This window comes from Alosa pseudoharengus, unplaced genomic scaffold (genome assembly GCF_046254945.1).
Source record: "Alosa pseudoharengus isolate Yale_2024_CS ecotype anadromous, Long Island Sound unplaced genomic scaffold, YU_APseudo_1.1 YU_APseudo_1.1_scf_12, whole genome shotgun sequence".
In the NCBI taxonomy this organism is placed as follows: domain Eukaryota; kingdom Metazoa; phylum Chordata; class Actinopteri; order Clupeiformes; family Clupeidae; genus Alosa; species Alosa pseudoharengus.
Genome location: NW_027468587.1, coordinates 18,482,164 through 18,499,663, shown reverse-complemented (window position 1 = coordinate 18,499,663; position 17,500 = coordinate 18,482,164). Strand labels below are relative to the sequence as shown.

Here is a 17,500-nt window from a genome sequence, read left to right as displayed (position 1 = left end):
CCGCACTCGAGGGAAATGTCATTTACATTGTAAGCAAGCTGTAGCAAAGCTGGAGCCCACAATATGCATATTGCCCATTGTTTGTGACAGTTGGCAGCTCGGAGGAGTGCCACGATCACCGGGGCTTTTTTATTTTTTGCATGAGAGACGGCGGGCAGCAGGGTCAGGCGCACATCTGGTTGAGGGAGAGGAGCGAGGAGCGGAGAGGAGAGGAGTCGAGAGGAGAGGGGCGGGGCGTAGAGCGCACCTCCAACGCACTTCTGGAGCAGCACACCTGCTGCCGGCTGCCTATTTGTATAAATAAACATGGAGCGCACATGCAGAGAGAGAGAGAAAAAAAGAGGGGGGGGGGCAGAAACAGAGAGAAGAGAGAGATGCCGGTGTATACAAACCCACACACTCACTGACACATCCGCACACAAACATGCACAAGCAGACAAACACATGCTCGCTCTGGGACACGTTTCACCGAGGATCTGTAGCATAGACATACTGTACATCCTCACAGTCGCACGCACGCACGCTTCGAGATGCATAGACACACACACACACACACACACACAGACAGACACACAGACACACATACACACACACACACACACACACACACACACACACACACACACACACACACACACACACACACACACACACACACACACACACACACACACACATTTGTCCATGTTTATACACACATACACAAATAGACATGCATAGCCAAACCATACAAACACAAACACCCCCAGCATCCACTCAATGAGGGCAGGGGTTGGTGTGGGCAGACAGACTCGCACTCCATCAGCACAGATGCACTGAGAAGACCCAAACTCAACTCTGAACTGACCGTCATCAGCATACTCCTCCAAAACGGATGGTGCCACTATAACCTGTGTGAAAAAAAAAAAACACACAGATGGGACCAGAAGTATACACCTGATGAATTTGGAATGTCTGTGTAAATTTCACCAAACATCCCACCTAAAACTTGAAAAAACATGGCACTTGAAATCACAATGTATATGGCAAACTGAAACGTTTCATTCAATCACACTCAAAAGCTGGTGTGCCCATGTTCTTTTGCTATGGCTCTTTCTGTGCACTTGAGTCACTCTTACCCTCACCGCCCATTATACCACACCCCTCTCTCACACTGCTGTGCCCTTGAGTTCAGTCTAATCCGTTGAATTTAGTTTTTTTTCCCCCCTTAATTATAGCCACCCTGTTGAACATAAAACACATGACCAAACATAAATAACAAAACAAACAAAAAAAAAACAGAACAAATTAAGTTCTTGAGTCATCTGTGTTTTTAGTTTGTTATGGATTGGTTTCCGCCATATGTTGTGAAGAATGTGCTCTTGTAGCAGGAGCGTCTGAGACATATTAAAGGAGATGGGCTCTGTCCAGTGTTCCACATTACAAAGCTGTTTATGATGCATGAGGCTACTAGGGGAGAGAGGATAGGGCCTTTTACGCCATCAGACCGAATGCATTACTCCTTACAACCTGCTTGCTTGAGATGGGGCATAAAATGTTTATGAAGTTTAGAACAATCCAAGTAGAATTTTAATGAACAAATACACTCATCAATAAATAAATAGATGATATGTATTGTGTGTGTGTGTTTGTGTGTGTATGTGTAAGTGAATGAGTGTTTATGTATTTGCGTGGCAAAAGAGCAATGTGTGTGGATGTCTCTTTGTGATTTGTGTGTGTGTGTGTGTGTGTGTGTGTGTGTGTGTGTGTGTGTGTGTGTGTGTGTGTGTGTGTGTGTGTGTGTGTGTGTGTATGTGTCTTCTCTATTCAGGCTCCAGAGGTCTGCGCCTCATGTAAAGAGATAGCATCTGTGAACATCAGATCGATACAGGAAAATATTTCTAGAGCGGCATTAGACAAATCACTCTCTGCTCTGACACCTCCCACTCTTTAGCTGGCTACCTGGAGGGCCTAGATGTGTGTGTGTGTGTGTGTGTGTGTGTGTGTGTGTGTGTGTGTGTGTGTGTGTGTGTGTGTGTGTGTGTGTGTGTGTGTAGCAGGATAGTGATGTGTGATATATGCTAGTAGAAGGATACTGTTTTCTATGTGTGTGTGTGTGTGTGTGTGTGTGTGTGTGTGTGTGCGTGTGTGTGTGTGCAAGTATGTTAGACTCCCCCCTGAGCCCAGGGCCTCAGCAGCCTGTGTTATTGGTGTCCTGTCATCCAGAACGCAACTTGAGCCGGCTATTCAGTTGCCCTCGGTCTCCCGCCCATTGATTAACTGTAATAGAAGGTAAACTGTTGGTTATGTTTTGGTTTTCACGCTTTCAGCATATCCCCCAGCTGCTGGAATGACCACTGTCAATCGACTGTGTCGCCACGACGACTGGCCGCCCACCCCCCGTGTCCTGGAATTACTATGAAATATTAAAAACCTGGAATAAATTTGCCTCCGGAGCCAACACTTTGTCATATATATAGACACACACACACACACACACACACACACACACACACACACACACACACACACACACACACACACACACACACACACACATGCACAGCTCCTACCTCATGTTACACAGGCTGTGTGTACGGTAATTGTCCTAAAGGGGGGCCTAAGCTCCTGATGATTTGTGTTGCCAGATATGATTACTTTTATGTGCTTTCTGTACAATGCTCACATTTTGAATGGAGAGTCCCGCTGAGGGCCAGTAATCATTAGTAACTGCAAAAACAAAAAATAAAATAAAATACAAAAAACGAAAAGGTAGCAGCATGCAACATTAAAAGAAACAAACTGTTTAAAAGAAAAAGTCTTCATTTTTCCTTGTGATGACCATCATACCGACTTGGCAACGGAGGGGAAGAAAAGAAAATATTTATGTAAGAATATATGGCACATTTGTGTTCACAGATCCCCTTAAAAAGCTTGTGAATCAAAGAAAGTATTTATTGGGAGTTGGGAGTGGTTCTGCTCAGTAAAAAGTTGACGTTACAATTAATTCGTTCTGTCGTGTCAGCTCAGCAAACAAGGTGACGGCATGTTGAAAGATTTATGTTGTGTTTTGAACGCTCTCATAGAAATGAACATCTCAGTGCCGCATTGCCCTTCCACAAACGCACATGGAACTCTCTGTGGTGCTCCTGCTTGGCCACTAATAGAGTGAAATGATGAAGGATGTTTTCAGTTTTTCCTAGTTTGTATAGAGCCATGGTACAGTTGATAGTTTTTTGTTTATGTTTTCATGGACTTTAAAGGTGTAGTCCCCAATTCCAGTTTCAAAGCAATAGTGCTTTTTGTCAGAATCTTTAAATAGCTGATGCACAGTCTGCACTCTGCGGCTTGTACACAATTTTGTGTAAATGAGAATCAAACAAAATGGCTTTGAGTGAGTCATACACTATTCCAGCCAATCGGTACGTTGGTACATGAGTACTGAGGGGAAGAGTGCAATTTAAGTTGCTGAAAGCTGAAATATCAACAACCATTCGCCCAAATTGCACACTGTACCTTTAAGACCTGACTTTCAAAGAGGCCCATAGAATAGCTCTTACACACACACACACACATACACACACACACACACACACACAGTGTGAGCCCAGTGTAAGAGTGAGCGGAGCTGTTCTTGTGTTGACAGATGGGACTACACTGTATATGTGCCTCCCAGACAGATCTGGTCTCCTCTCGTTCCAGTAGATGTTTGCTCCTCCAGCATCAACTCAATTCCTTTTCCAGGCGTGAGCTTGGTGGTATTGATGGGTCCTCCTGGTGCCTTGCTATTTTGTTTCAAGCTGGATGTCATATGTTCTAGAGATGGTTTCTTGTGTATAGCTACATGTTGTGGAGGGGGGGGGGGGGCAAAAAAAGACCTTAAATAGGCTAGAGAGTAGGGCATAGTTTACTCATGCATGCTTGTGATAGCATTCCAAACCCATTCATGCATTGTTCAAAGTATGTTGTGTTGTCATTCCCTCAGATTTCCTATGTGTACAATGGAAATAAAAGTAGAGGATTCAGATATAGATAAAGATATGACAGAAATCATGCGGTGTGGCACACAGCTAGGATGCAAATCAGACAACCCAAACTCATCAAGAACAAAACATAGCAAATAAAGATATATAAAGCATATACACTGACATCTATTTATCTATAGATTAAAAATATTTATACATCAATATATTCATGACTATATGTATTTGCATGTATACACATCACGTACACACACACACACACACACACAATGTAGCTTATAGGAGTTAATTAATTGCATAGAACAGAAAATGTGAAAAGTGGGGGTAGAAAATGTAGTTAGTGGACTGAACGACGCCAAGGCAGTGTTTCTCTTCCCTCTACGTCTGCCTCCCTCCTCTGTCAGCGTACCCCAGACACCCACATCACACATATGCATACAGTTCAAGGACACAGGAAAGATACCAATCTCTAGTCCTTAAAAACAATCATAGATAATTGACAGTATTTTTTATCCTTCAGTATATTCCCTAGTCCCCCCCCCCTTCCCCTCCCCCCTTTCCTCTCTCTATCCTTCTCTTCTCATATCAGTCCAGCAGGTCAGCTTCTGCCTGCCAAGTGCAAAGTATCACTGTCGGGTTTTTTTCATCCTCCCTTCCTTTCTCCCTGTCTCTCTGCCTCCTTTTCTCTCCCGCTCTCTCTCTCTCTCTCTCTCTCTCTCTCTCTCTCTCTCTCTCTCTCCATGTCTCCCCTCACTGCGTCGAGGGCCGTGTCACGATTTTCTCAGCGAGTTTTGATGGCTGGATGTCTCCTGTCCGGCCTGATCTCGTCAGCGGCGGCCGGCCGGCCCGATCGGAGCTGAGCTGCGCTGCCTAGCTGCGGGTCAGCCTTCACGGCCGATTAGTGTTGGAGCAGCACTTTGGTCACAAGTTGTCGAGAGCGCTTATCGTGAAGATCAACAGTGATCAGCCTCTCCGGTCTCTCCTCCCTCCTTCCCCCTCTCCTCTTTCTACTCTCTCATCTGCCCATTTCTCTTGCATGCTCCGTCTCTCTGTCTTTTTCTCCAATCCCTCGCTTCCTACCCATCATTTATCTTCAGCTAATCCCCCTCTTCTCTTTTATCTCGTCGTTATTTCCACTTCTTTTATTTTACCTCTCCTCATCTTTTCTTCCCCTTTCTTTTGTATTTAGCTCTTCCTCCTTTGTACTGCTCATTTCTCTCTCTCTCTCTCTCTCTCTCTCTCTTTCTCTCTCTCTCTCTCTCTCTCTCTCTCTGCTTATTCTTCATTGCTCCCTCTCGGACCGTCCGCCTGTCTCTTTGACATGCTTTCTCTCAGTCTCACCCTATTACTCTTTCCCTCTCTCTGTCTTTCTGCTTTATCATTTCTCTCTCCCTCTCTCCCTCCCTCCCCTTCATCTCTCCCTCCTTTCCTGCTCTCCTCCTGTCTCTCATGGCATCACTGGTAGTCTTTAGGGGATACTGAGACGTTCCGTGTTTCTACTGTCAGGCGGGATGTGTGTGTCAGACCTCAGAGCGGACAACTGCTCTGTCTGTGTGTGTGTGTGTGTGTGTGTGTGTGTGTGTGTGTGTGTGTGTGTGTGTGTGTGTGTGTGTGTGTGTGTGTGTGTGTGTGTGTGTAACACAACGCCCCGAGCCTGACTGGTCCGAGCAGAGTGGAGCCGTCACCTTGTGACATGCTCAGTGTCACTACGTCTGCAGTCTGGCAGCATCTGGCAGTCGAGGCATCCCATGATCCTCTGCTGGCCTTTCCAAGGCCGACTCCCAGGCTCTCTCTCCTGCTGTATCAGACGCAGGCTAAATCAAAGATGCTTGATTACTAACCAAGATAGATCAACGTAATTCGCTTCTATTGGAACAAAAGGGGGGCAGTTCTGGTCTCCATAAGCGGGAGTGTCATTTTACATCACAACATAAACCTTTTCTCGTCACAAGCAATAACAGAAGATAAACAGATTTTTGTGTATTATATTACTATGTAGAATTGTGTCTGATACCAATGAATCACTCTTTTGAACATGGAATGAAAAATTCATTGTGTCTGTGAACCGAGCTAGCTAACCAGCTAGTGCTAGCTTAGAAAGCTATGCGAGTTGTTAGCAGCATAGATATTGAAACCTAGATGCCACATAATGCTGTTGATGACAGAATGTACATCAACAGCATTACAATTTCAAATAAATTACATTTAAAACATTATCTTAGCTAGCAAGCTTTCTAGCTCACTTGGTAGTAAGTAGTAGCTATATGAGCTGAAATAAAGTTAATTTCCCCTAAATACAAACACTAACAAATGTCACTTGCACTTGTGGATTATGACAAATGGCTCCAAAAAACCCTCAGCAACTCCAGAAAGAAAATCCTGTGTATGCAGTGATATACAGTGTCCCAATTTAGCTCCGTATGAAATCTACAAAATATATGTTCAGACTATTCTTTTGAAGAACAGTTATACCCAATGTTGTAATCAAGGCTGAACCCTGAACCCAGGGCATCACCCTGCTTTGTAACCAATGAAATAAAACGAGTGAACTCTCACCAACTAGTCTCTGGGCACCAGAGGAAACAAGGGCTTAAGAAAAGGTCCTGGAAAAGTGGAGCTAATTGTGATGCACCGAGCACTTTTAATGTGTGCCGCTTGCTTCGGTTTGTCAGAGGCAATTGGGAATAGGGATGTGTGCGCACAAAGTGCATCTTAATACACATAACCTCTAATGTGATTAATTTTCTCGATACAAACAGTGGTAGTCCAACATATAGGTAGACAAGCAAACAGATAGCGTATAAAGATAGACCATTAGATAAGTCGATGGACGGACGCGGGAGATAGATAGCATCAGAAGTGGTGCCTCCGAGTTCCACTGAGCTAAATATGTGTGTAATTCAATCTGGCCTTGCTGACTGCACAGCAGTGACAAATGGATTCTCGCTATGAAATCCCCCATCCAAGAGACAGTATTAGTTTTTGCTTTAATTACCAGCCTCAGTAATGTTTCCTATCCATAACTGTCGGCCGAATAGACTGCTGGCTGGCGGAAGGGTGAAGGCCCCTGTCTACTCCCTCCCCGGGCCCCCTGCCGCTGATTCCTCCTCCCAGCAAGCGCACACACACACACGCACACACACACACACACAGAAAGAGACATCATACTCCTACTCCCTCACCCCTCAGTGGCAGTGCATCTTTCATTTCAATATTTCAATATTCATTCCTCATCTGGGCGAGAGCTCAAAGTCACCGGGAGAAGGCGCAACTTTTTTTTCTTCTTCTTCCATCCCCTTTCTTCTCCTCTCCTCTCCTCTCCTCTTCTCTCATAGTCCCCTACTGTATGTTCCTGTCTGTCCATCCCTCTGAGCTTCACAGTGATCTGCAGCGTGATGTGCAGTGTGCAGGCCTGCAGTCAGCAGGTAAGCTCAGAGGGGTCACAGAGAGAGAGAGAGAGAGAGAGAGGGGAAGCTTCATGTCAGCACACTTCTAGCACACTTCACTCCCCACAGCTGTGTGTGTGTGTGTGTGTGTGTGTGTGTGTGTGTGTGTGTGTGTGTGTGTGTGTGTGTGTGTGTGTGTGTGTGTGTGTGTGTGTGTGTGTGTATTCAGAACCAGTAGGACACTGAAAAGGGAGGAGCAGAAGGGGGGGAACTTTATGAACATGAGTGATGGCTTGCCCGGCCAGATGAAGTTAATAAACTGTGTGACAGCCAGGGCTGTCTACGAAAGACAGCTTCGAGTGAAGGGGAGAGCGAGGGATTGAGAACGAATGAACGAAACGAGAGGAGTGGCTGACAAGCCCGGTACCGGTAATAGATTAGGCTAATTACGGCGCCTCGCCAAGTTGGTGTCACAAAAGTCACATGTGCTGCTGCTCTTAATAGTCATTATGCCCGAGTCTGGACGCTGGTTGGCATTAATGTAAAGTTGCGCCAAAGGATGGAGGAGGAAGAGGGGGGGGGAAAGCTAAAAAGGAAAAGGTCGTCCTCATTTGCATATTCGGGCTTCATTAGAATATGCGAATTATGCGAAGGAACGGGAGGCAGCGCTTGCCACACGGCTCAGGTGATGAATGGCCGAGCCGTCTCCCAAACAGGCTGAGGGTGCGCTTTCGTCACCCTCATTTACATGTCACACTTTATTTACTTACTTTTTTTGTTTATTTATTCTTTTACTTCTGCTTTGTCTCCTCATATTTCTGAGAGGGGAAGTGGTGGGGACGTGCAGGGGGGTTCTGACAATACATATTGTATCACTCTGTGCCCTCTATAGCCCAATGACTGAGGGAGACCTTTTTTGCAATTTAAATGTGTTGGACTCGGAAAATAAAAAAAATAATAATACAAACTGAACAGCAATGTCACACAATTGCCACTTAAAATGGCAGCGAAATGAATGTCGGCAGCCCTCTCAAGGTTCCCTCGCTTGGCGTTTAGTTATGGTAATGGGATGTGTTGCAGTGTAATTTTTACAGACCGTGGCGGCGGTTTCACTGCACTTTTTCTGCAGAGGCAAACAAACAGGTCCCTGCCCAGCTCCTCAGGCGACTATTAATAAGTATTGTGTGGCCACTCAACACAGAACCTGTGCTTGCGGAAAAAAAAAAGATCTTCATTTACCAACTGTGTGTGTTGTGTACTTGTGTTTGGTTTGCTTTTATAAGACTTCACCAGCAGAGTTTTACTCTGAAGGTCCTGATAGATACTCCTGCATCAGTAAACTTCAAATTCACCACATTGTCTTGGTGACTTAGCTGACAGATGGCAAATGCTCAGCCAAACAAAAACAATAACAGCCAAACATTGCCTCGCTCAACAATAAACAAACAACAGAAAGGTGTAGCTGCGCCCGTTCCATGAACGCATGTTGGTGTGAAGGTAGTAGCATTAGGTGCTGGGCAGAAATGTATGGAGGGTGGAAGGTCAAGCTTCACAATGCACAAGCTCGCCTTTGTTTAGATATTCATGTTGCGCAGTCCCTCAGCAGATGGGAGGTCAACCCTTCGGCTTGCAGAGATGAACTCTTTCAGTGTTTCATCAGATGTCACTGTCTTTCACACTTGTGTTGCATTTTTAAAACATTTGTTACATTTGTTTCAAATGCTCTCCACATATGTGTTGTTATTCATGGGTGACCAGTCACAGTAATCTGAAAACGGCTGTAGAGTTTAATAAAGTTAAACAGTATTAAAAACTGTAACTGTTAAAATTCAGTAGGTCTACACCAGAAGCAGAGGGTAACACACGCAGACTGTTAGCATAGCTAGCTTTGTAGATGGAATTTGAAATTACTGGTAGAATTCTTTTTCAAGTAGTCTATATGAGTATACTTCAGTGAGTATGCCAGTGCCTTTCCTAAGATGTCTCATTTGTGTTATAAATAAATATCCCCCTTAATATTGGATTGCATTCCACTTATAGTGGCAGCTTCGCTCCTATGCCTTAAAAATGGACCTGCTTTGAAAATGTAATATTGACTATCTCCGCAGCTATTATTCATATAAAAAAGTGAGCGAAGTGACAGCTTGAAAATGAAGGCAGTCTAACAACCCAGACATTGAGCTAATGTGTGGCCACTGATAATGAATTGGCCCGTAAAGCCCTGTTTCTACCACAGAAGGTGTCAAGAGGGGAGGAAAAAAAGCAACAAACAAACTTGCATTGGACTCCCCTTTTGCCCCCCCCCCCCTCTATATTTTTTCCTCTTTTGAGATTAAGTTAATTATTTCTTTTTTTCTTCTCGCTCCCCTCTTTAATTTGTCCTCAAAGGAATGGCGGATAGTGTAAACAGTAAACAGACTAAATAAATCATGTTTTTGTAAAGCCCCCCCCCCCATCCCCCCCTCCCTCCCCTTTCTCTTTATCTCTTTCTCTCTGTCTCACTCTCTCTTCCACTTTCTTTTCTTCCTGCCCCCTCCTGAGTTGTTTGGCATTTTTTTTTTTCCACAAGTCTCATCAGAGGTGTTAGTGTTTATTCTCCGGAGGCCAGACCTCAGTAAGCAGACCTGAATAGAGGTGTGTTCTGCGGCACTAATCTGTGCTCTGGAGGAGGCGGTGTGGGTGGAGGACGCGATGGTGCTGCTGCTGGTGGTGGTGGTGGTGGTGGCGGTGCTGTGTCTCAAAGGTTGTGTCCACGTCCATCCCCCAAAGGGCCACAGGGGTTGGGGTGGGGGCAGGGGCGACGGGGCCCAATTAGCAGTTGCACCTTTCGGTAAACAACATCAGCTCTTGGAACAAGTCTCCTTGACTTGTTAGCCACCGTCTCTTGAAATGGACAGAACGCGCCTCGGAACTATTCTAAGGGTAGAGTCGAGTGATGACTGAATCAGGCGTGCCAACAAAATGCAAAAAAAAAAAAAAAAACGACAGCATAGGTGTTTGGTTACCCCCGCAGCTTTTAACACATGCACACATGTATGGCGCCCACGTAAAGCCACTTTGTAAACACCTTGCGCGAGTGCACACTCCTCATATGTCGTGGTCATCCTCCACAAAGCCTGTCCAACAAAAACAACACCCCACCACCCCACCCCTCTCTTCTCTTTAGTAGTCAGTGCAAACAAATAACACAGATACCACCTCATTCGCCACCGCCGCCACCATTTCACCACCCACTTTTGTCCCTCATGTATACATACCTGACCAGACCTTATGAACATAAAGCAAGGCAGCATTACAAATTACCATACAGCAGAGAAATTGTGCAGCAAGCTTTTTAAAATACCAGCGCTGCCAGGGAGCCACTTGGTAATTTATCCTTTCACGGCTGTTAGCGGCGCGGTTTGTGATTTATTTGGCTTAAGAGAAGTTTTGTTTAGGGAGATAATGAGCAGGACTTCTGTTTAATGATTTAACACATAGCAGCAGGAAAAAAAAGAGAGAGGGAGAGGAGGAAGGGGAGAGCAGAAAGAAAGACAGAGAAAAAACAAGAGAGATAGAGAGAGGGACAGAGAGAGCGAGTGAGGGGGGGGGGGTTGAAGAAAACCACATATATTTTTTATATCTCTAACTGTACTTCAGAGACAGAGAAAGAGGAATAAATTAGCTGGGGAGGCTAACAACATTTTAAAATACAACCATTTGCAAAGCGCTCCTGCTTTGTCCTTTAAGGATTGCGGTTGTGTGCTCCGCCGAGGCTGCCTGCACTGCCAGCCTGCTAGCGTGCGCTCTTCATCACACGACGAAGAGGCTGCTGGGAAACACACACACACACACACACACACACACACACACACACACACACACACACACACACACATACACACATACATACATACATTCTTTTCCCCACATCCAGGCCCAATCCTTCCCAGTTAGATGCAGTACAGGCTGAAGTTCTGTTTTACCTTTTTTTATCTCTGTGTATTTTTATTTTTTCTGCAAGTTAACATTGCTGATACAAAACAGTGGCATTCAAACAGAACACAATACAGAAATCCATGTGTTGCCTTGGTACGACATCTACATTCTGCAAGTCTTACCCAAACAGACTCTGTCTTGGTACCAAATGAAAAATAAAATAGAATAGTGTCTTCCTGTGAACCTGGAGTAGAAGCAGCAGCATCCACACATGAGTGGTTTACTTTAAGCACTGCGTCGGGACTCAACATGTGCAGCCCTGAATGCAGCTCTCATTACCGTAATTGTGAAAAGGGACTGTGCTGTATCTCTCTCTCTCTCTCTCTCTCTCTCTCTCTCTCTCTCTCTCTCTCTCTCTCTCTCTCTCTCTCTCTCCCCACAGTCCACTCACCACTGCAGTTTCTTAAAACAATGTGAATTTGTTTAACAGTGTTTCTTTAAAAAGCTAATGACAGTACACAGACTGTAGCACGTTTAGGCTTTGTCTGTTACATTTCTCATGTGTTTCCGTCTTGGAGTTGAAGGGAGTGGAGAAAGGAGGAGGATGGGAGGAGGGGGATGGGGTGCATTTGAGATGGAAAAGCTGTCAGCTTGAGCCGTGGTGAGCTTCAGATCAAGGTGTCAGATCGCATCTGCATTACCCAAGACTGATCACAAGCACAAGTGAATGAAAACAGCTGATGGATCATCGGAGGGCCCGGAACAATCCGCACGCAGGCAACGTTCGCCCAGAGACTTCACAGGCTCGCGCCAAGGCCCAAATTGTAACTGAGGGCTGTCTGTTCCCCCCTGCGTTCTGACAGTGATTGACCAACAAAGCTAATATTGCCCACTTCATCTGGCTCCTTTTATTAAAATAGTGTTTGAGGGATGATCAAGTGGCTGTTTTTTTTCTATGTAATGATGTTAAAAATCATTTTCGACGGGCTGTTTTTTGGACTGGAGGGCTGACGACAGTGTTGTGTGATAGCCATAAGCGGATGTCACGACGAGCTGATATTGATGTGCAGTCAGACCTCTTTCCATCAAACGACTTGACAGCCCAGGATTTGCTTATTTCTCCCCATCTTTCTCAGTCTCTCACTCTCCTCTTTCTTTCACTCTCCTGTTCCATCTCTCCATCCCTCTCTCTCCTTCACGCTCTCTCTCCTTTTCTCACTCTTTCATTCTCTCATCTCCTTGCATGTCATTTGCTTCCTCATTTCCACTTAAGCCTGTCTTCTTTCTTTCTTCTTCCCTCCCTCCCTCCGTGATACACACACATGCACTTCTCTCTCTCTCTCTCTCTCTCTGTCTCTCTCTCTCTCTCTCTCTCTCTCTCTCTCTCTGTGTTTCTCTCCTCAGCACATGTCCCTCAGCTTCTACTGCATCTTTCCATATTTCCCCATCCTATCTCTCATACCCTCTACTAAATCTTCATATTTGTGTAATTCTGAAAGTTACTTTCTCAGTATCAGCCTCTCTCTTTCTCTCTGTCTCTCTCTCTCTCTCTCTCACTCACACACACACACACACACACACACACATACTGTACACACACACTCTCACTCTCACTCTCTCTTTATGTCTATCACTTTCCTCCTCCTTGCCTACTTCTTTCTGCATCTGTTCGGTGTCACCTATTTTTAGTTCATTTTTTAAATATATTTTCCTCCCTCCTATCCCACTCCCGCCTTCCATGCCACCCCCCTCAGCCGACCCCCTCAAGCTGCAGGTTTCCATTAAACACCTGCTCAGAGCTGCAGCATGGCCCCACGTGCTAATCTGCGCTAATTTCCAGAGGAGTGGCCCCTCTCAATCCCCCATCTGTCTCCTGTGATTGCTCCAGTGTCAACCTGCCTCTCAACGCCACTCGTCTGCAGCGCGCGGCAGGACATTCACTCTCTCTCTCTCTCTCTCTCTCTCTCTCTCTCTCTCTCTCTCTCTCTCTCTCTCTCTCTCTCTCTCTCTCTCTCTCTCTTCATCCCTCTTTTTTTCTCCGCTATCCGAGGCCTCCATCACTTTCACGGTGCTGTTTTCTGAATTTAGACCTGTCAGTGAGCGCCGCGATGGTGTTTGATGTACAAGGGAAAACAAGTAAAGGAAGTGATGATTTCATAGCAGCTAAATTTAACTGTAGATTTACCAAACACCAAATGCAAGACAAGAGACCCCAGCAGTCAAGAAAAGTTATTGGTAGCTTGATAGAAAGCTGCCACTTTTTCTGTCCAGGAAGTTTGTTTTTATCTTTCTATTCTTTTTTTCTCTTTCTCTCGTTTCTTCCTCATCACTCTGTCATCCTTTCTTCCTTCCTTCCTTCTTCCTTTCCCCATTTCATCATTTTTTCCACATCAGTCTCTCTTCATCCTGTTTTACCCTCAATCACCTCTCTCTTCCTTCATTCTTCTCTCTCTCTCTCTCTTTCTCTCTCTTCCCCCTCCCTCTCTCTCTCTCTCTCTCTCTCTCTGTCTCTCTCTCTTCTCTTCTGCTTGGTTATGTGACTCATTTTGCCATCGGGCGGTGTATTGGCATGGAGGTGTGAGGCTGCTCTCAGCGAGGTCCTCCTTCGCCGTAAAGAGCAGTGAGTAATGGTGTGTGGCGAGTCGTCCTCGCATGCTCTAACCAGGAGGGGGGTACTGTGTGTGTGTGTGTGTGTGTGTGTGTGTGTGTGTGAGGATGGGGGGAGAGGGGGGGGGGGGGGGTTCAATCTACCTGCTGCTCCCGCCATCACTGAGGGATGGAGTCTGCCAGAGCCGTGACATTAAAACAGCAGGTGGACGCCATCATTAGGACTGGCGCGCAAGGCAGTCAGCTTCCCCAGTCTCTCTCTCTCACACACACACACACACACACACACACACACACACACACACACACACTATAAGCCCTGAATGGTCCTCATATACACCCCCCCCCCACATCTCTCCTCTTTCCTCCACAATATACACATCCCTCAGTCTGTTATAATGTGCAAGAAACAGCCCATGCTTGTCTCCTAGATCTGTCTGCAGCCGTGTCTCTCTGCCAGGGGGCCATGTGGGGCCTCAGCCCCAGTGGCCCCATCTCACACACACACACACACACACACACACGTCCCCCATCCCCCTCGTCCCTGTAGGAGTCCTGACTCCACTACTGGACCACAGGGGCTGATTTACGCCCCTCATTCTCATCCCCTGGCAGCCCCCCCCATCCCACCCGTCTTCCCAGAGAACTGCCTACCACTGCTGGTTTTGTTTACGTTATTTATTTGATGCCATGCCGCTCTAATGTGCGGAACATTTCTGGGGGAGAGAAGCCATGTGATGATCCTAGCCTCGGACCCTCCGTCAAGGTGTCAACTTACTCGTCGGGATGTTTTTACGGTATTTGATGCCATCATCTTTACCCCCCCCCACCCACCCCACCAGCACCACCACCACCATCACCATCACCCTCATTCCTCACCCACCCCCCTGCCTGAAGCCAAAGACTACTTACCCCCGGCCATGTCACCATTTTCTCATGTCCCATGTGGAGTGACATCACTCAGGCCCAGCATGCTTTGCCAGAGGGGATCTGGTGAAACCGCAGCGAAGGGGCCGCCTAATTTACATCCGATCTGCACATCAAGGAACGGCGAACGAGCCGCATTAAGTTGTTTATATTGAGCATTGATACGTTATCTTTTTCATCTGCTGTGAAGGGGGGAGGGGGGGGGCACATATAAAAATACATTCAGAGTAATTGAGCCATGTCTCCTGGCTTATCGTTGCAGTAGCAGCGTGTCACACAGTTAACGAGCTGTGCCTTTCCGATTAGGCCAAGGAAGAGAATGTGAAATCAGATTCGTTCTTTTTTTTTTTATCTGGGATGGTATTAGGGGTAGTCCTTCAGGCCACAGACAGTCTTGTCAGGTGGACATTTGTTCGGGGAGAAGAGATATTTGGGAGAATGCAGGTGTGAATGACTGTTTTCAGGGCCTTATAAAAAGACTCCTAAAGTATGTTTGTCTTTATCACAAGATAAAGGGGTATACCAATATATAGCCACAAAAACCTCTTCCTGTCATCACCATCTCAGAACCAAAACCATTGCCTTTACAGAACCCAGGGTCCTAAACTAAAAGCAAACTTGAATGCAAATCTCCTTTGAAAAAGACTACGCTTGATTCATGTACGGGAAACCGTTCCAAAGAGGTTACAGTAGTTTAGTCTATGCAGTTATCCTATCCTCTTCTATCTCATCCCTCCTCTCTCTTCTCTCTCTCTCTCTCTCTCTCTCTCTCTCTCTCTCTCTCTCTCTCTCTCCTCTCTCTGTTTTTCCCGTTGTCTCTTCTCGCAGTTGAACAGGGAGGCGCCCTCGCCAGATGCTTTCTATTGCCTCAGAACCAGTTGTGGTGTAATCTCACAATCAAATTAATTCCACAGCCTCCTCTCCTCACCTTCACTACCAAATAGAGAGAGAGAGAGAAAGAGGGAGACAAAAAAATAAATAACATGAGTTGAGATTTAAATCTCACTCACAACATGCCAGTTTGATTTGTAACCCCCCCTATCAAAGAATGCTAATTAAAATCATATTTTTGCATATGTCTTGTCTTTCATAGGCATATGCAAATCATTCCGATTGCCTTTCAGCACTCTGTAATTATGTTTATGAAGGACAGCTGTAATACATAATTAACGGCATCGTTGGCAAGCCCTTTTTTACACACAAACTCAGATAAAAATCAAAGCGTTTGCAGTTTGTATACTTATTTATTTATTTATTTATTTGCTTGAAAAAAATAGTATTTATAAACATCAACAAATGCAAACTCAGGTTATTTATTGCTGTAGCCATCACTACAGGCAGGCAGCTGACGGTGGTGTCGGGGAAAAGCTCCTGTGTTTGATCATGTCATTCTTCTGCAGTGAGGTGGAAAGGTAGTCACACGCTCAGAGACTTCACTCGCGGGCCATGTTCTGGACGGATGACTGGATTTCTGGGGAAAAGAAGAGGGGCAAAAAAAAAAGAAAAGAAACAGATTTGCATATATACACAAACACACTCTATTGCTCTCCCTCTGTCTGTCTGTCCCTCTGCCTGTCTGTCTGTCTGTCTGTCTGTCTGTCTGTCTTACACACACACACACACACACACACACACACACACACACACACACACACTCACACACACACACACACACACACACACACACACATTCAGCAGAACGGAGTAATATAAAAAAATAACGCAGGGAGCGAGGGAAAGCACTCTTTGAATATGTATGTGAGCTTCTGTTAGTGACAGCTTTTGGGAGTAGATGGACATGAGGGTGGGGTGGGGTACTGGAGGGGATGCATTTGGCCTCTGGGCATGCAGATCACTGCTTTGGCCCTCGCCAGAGTCACTGTCAGGGTGACTTTAAGTATGAAATAATTGTGCATGCGTTTTTTTTTTCCTCCTCGGAAATGTCAAACGCTAAGAGGCAGTAACGGGAGAAAGAGATAGAGAGACAGGAGGGAAAGAGAGAGAAGGGAGAGGTCTCCCGACAAAGCGGACGCGAGAGGAAGAGTCAAAGAGACAAACTTGTCGAGACGTCGCGCAAGCCGCCCAACTGAAGTGCCAGGGAGCCCTGGAGCAAAGGACGGAACAGATATCTCTCTTTCTCTTCTCTCATTCTCTCTCTCTCTCTCTATCTAACTCTCTCTCTCTCTTTCTCTCTGTTGAGCGCCACATAGTGTGTGACACCCCGAGCCACAAGAATGCTCAGCCCTACGAATGATCCTGTCGCTTTCCCTCCCTTTCCCTTCCCTCTCATTGATTTTTATTTTTAGATGTGGTCATTGTCTCGCTACATTTGGGGGAGAAGGCCTTGAGAGAAGGCAGCAGACGAAACTCTATAATCTCTGCACCAGTTAGGCCTGTCATGCCGCCATTTTCCTTTCAGACGCCGTTAGAATGCTCGCTGGAAAAAAGGGCTTCAGACAGGGCTCCGCCACTGTGGTCAGGCCCACGACTGATCTCCCGGCCTGTCGTGTCACGTTTGTTTGCTACCCAGGCTCGTATGTGTGTCTGTGTGTGTGTGTGTGTGTGTGTGTGTGTGTGTGTGTGTGTGTGTGTGTGTGTGTGTGTTTGTGTGTGTGTGTGTGTGTGTGTGTGTCTACACACATCCTTTTGTATTAGACTTGCTTCATTTAAATGTGACACGTTCAGTGTCACACAGTGTAT

At 45.9% G+C, this 17,500-nt stretch overlaps 1 protein-coding gene across 1 annotated transcript in view; it reads left to right on the top strand.

The window, feature by feature from the left end:
- Positions 1-17,500, top strand: part of znf407 (zinc finger protein 407) — a 138,069-nt gene that overhangs the window by 43,307 nt on the left and 77,262 nt on the right. The window lies entirely within an intron of this gene.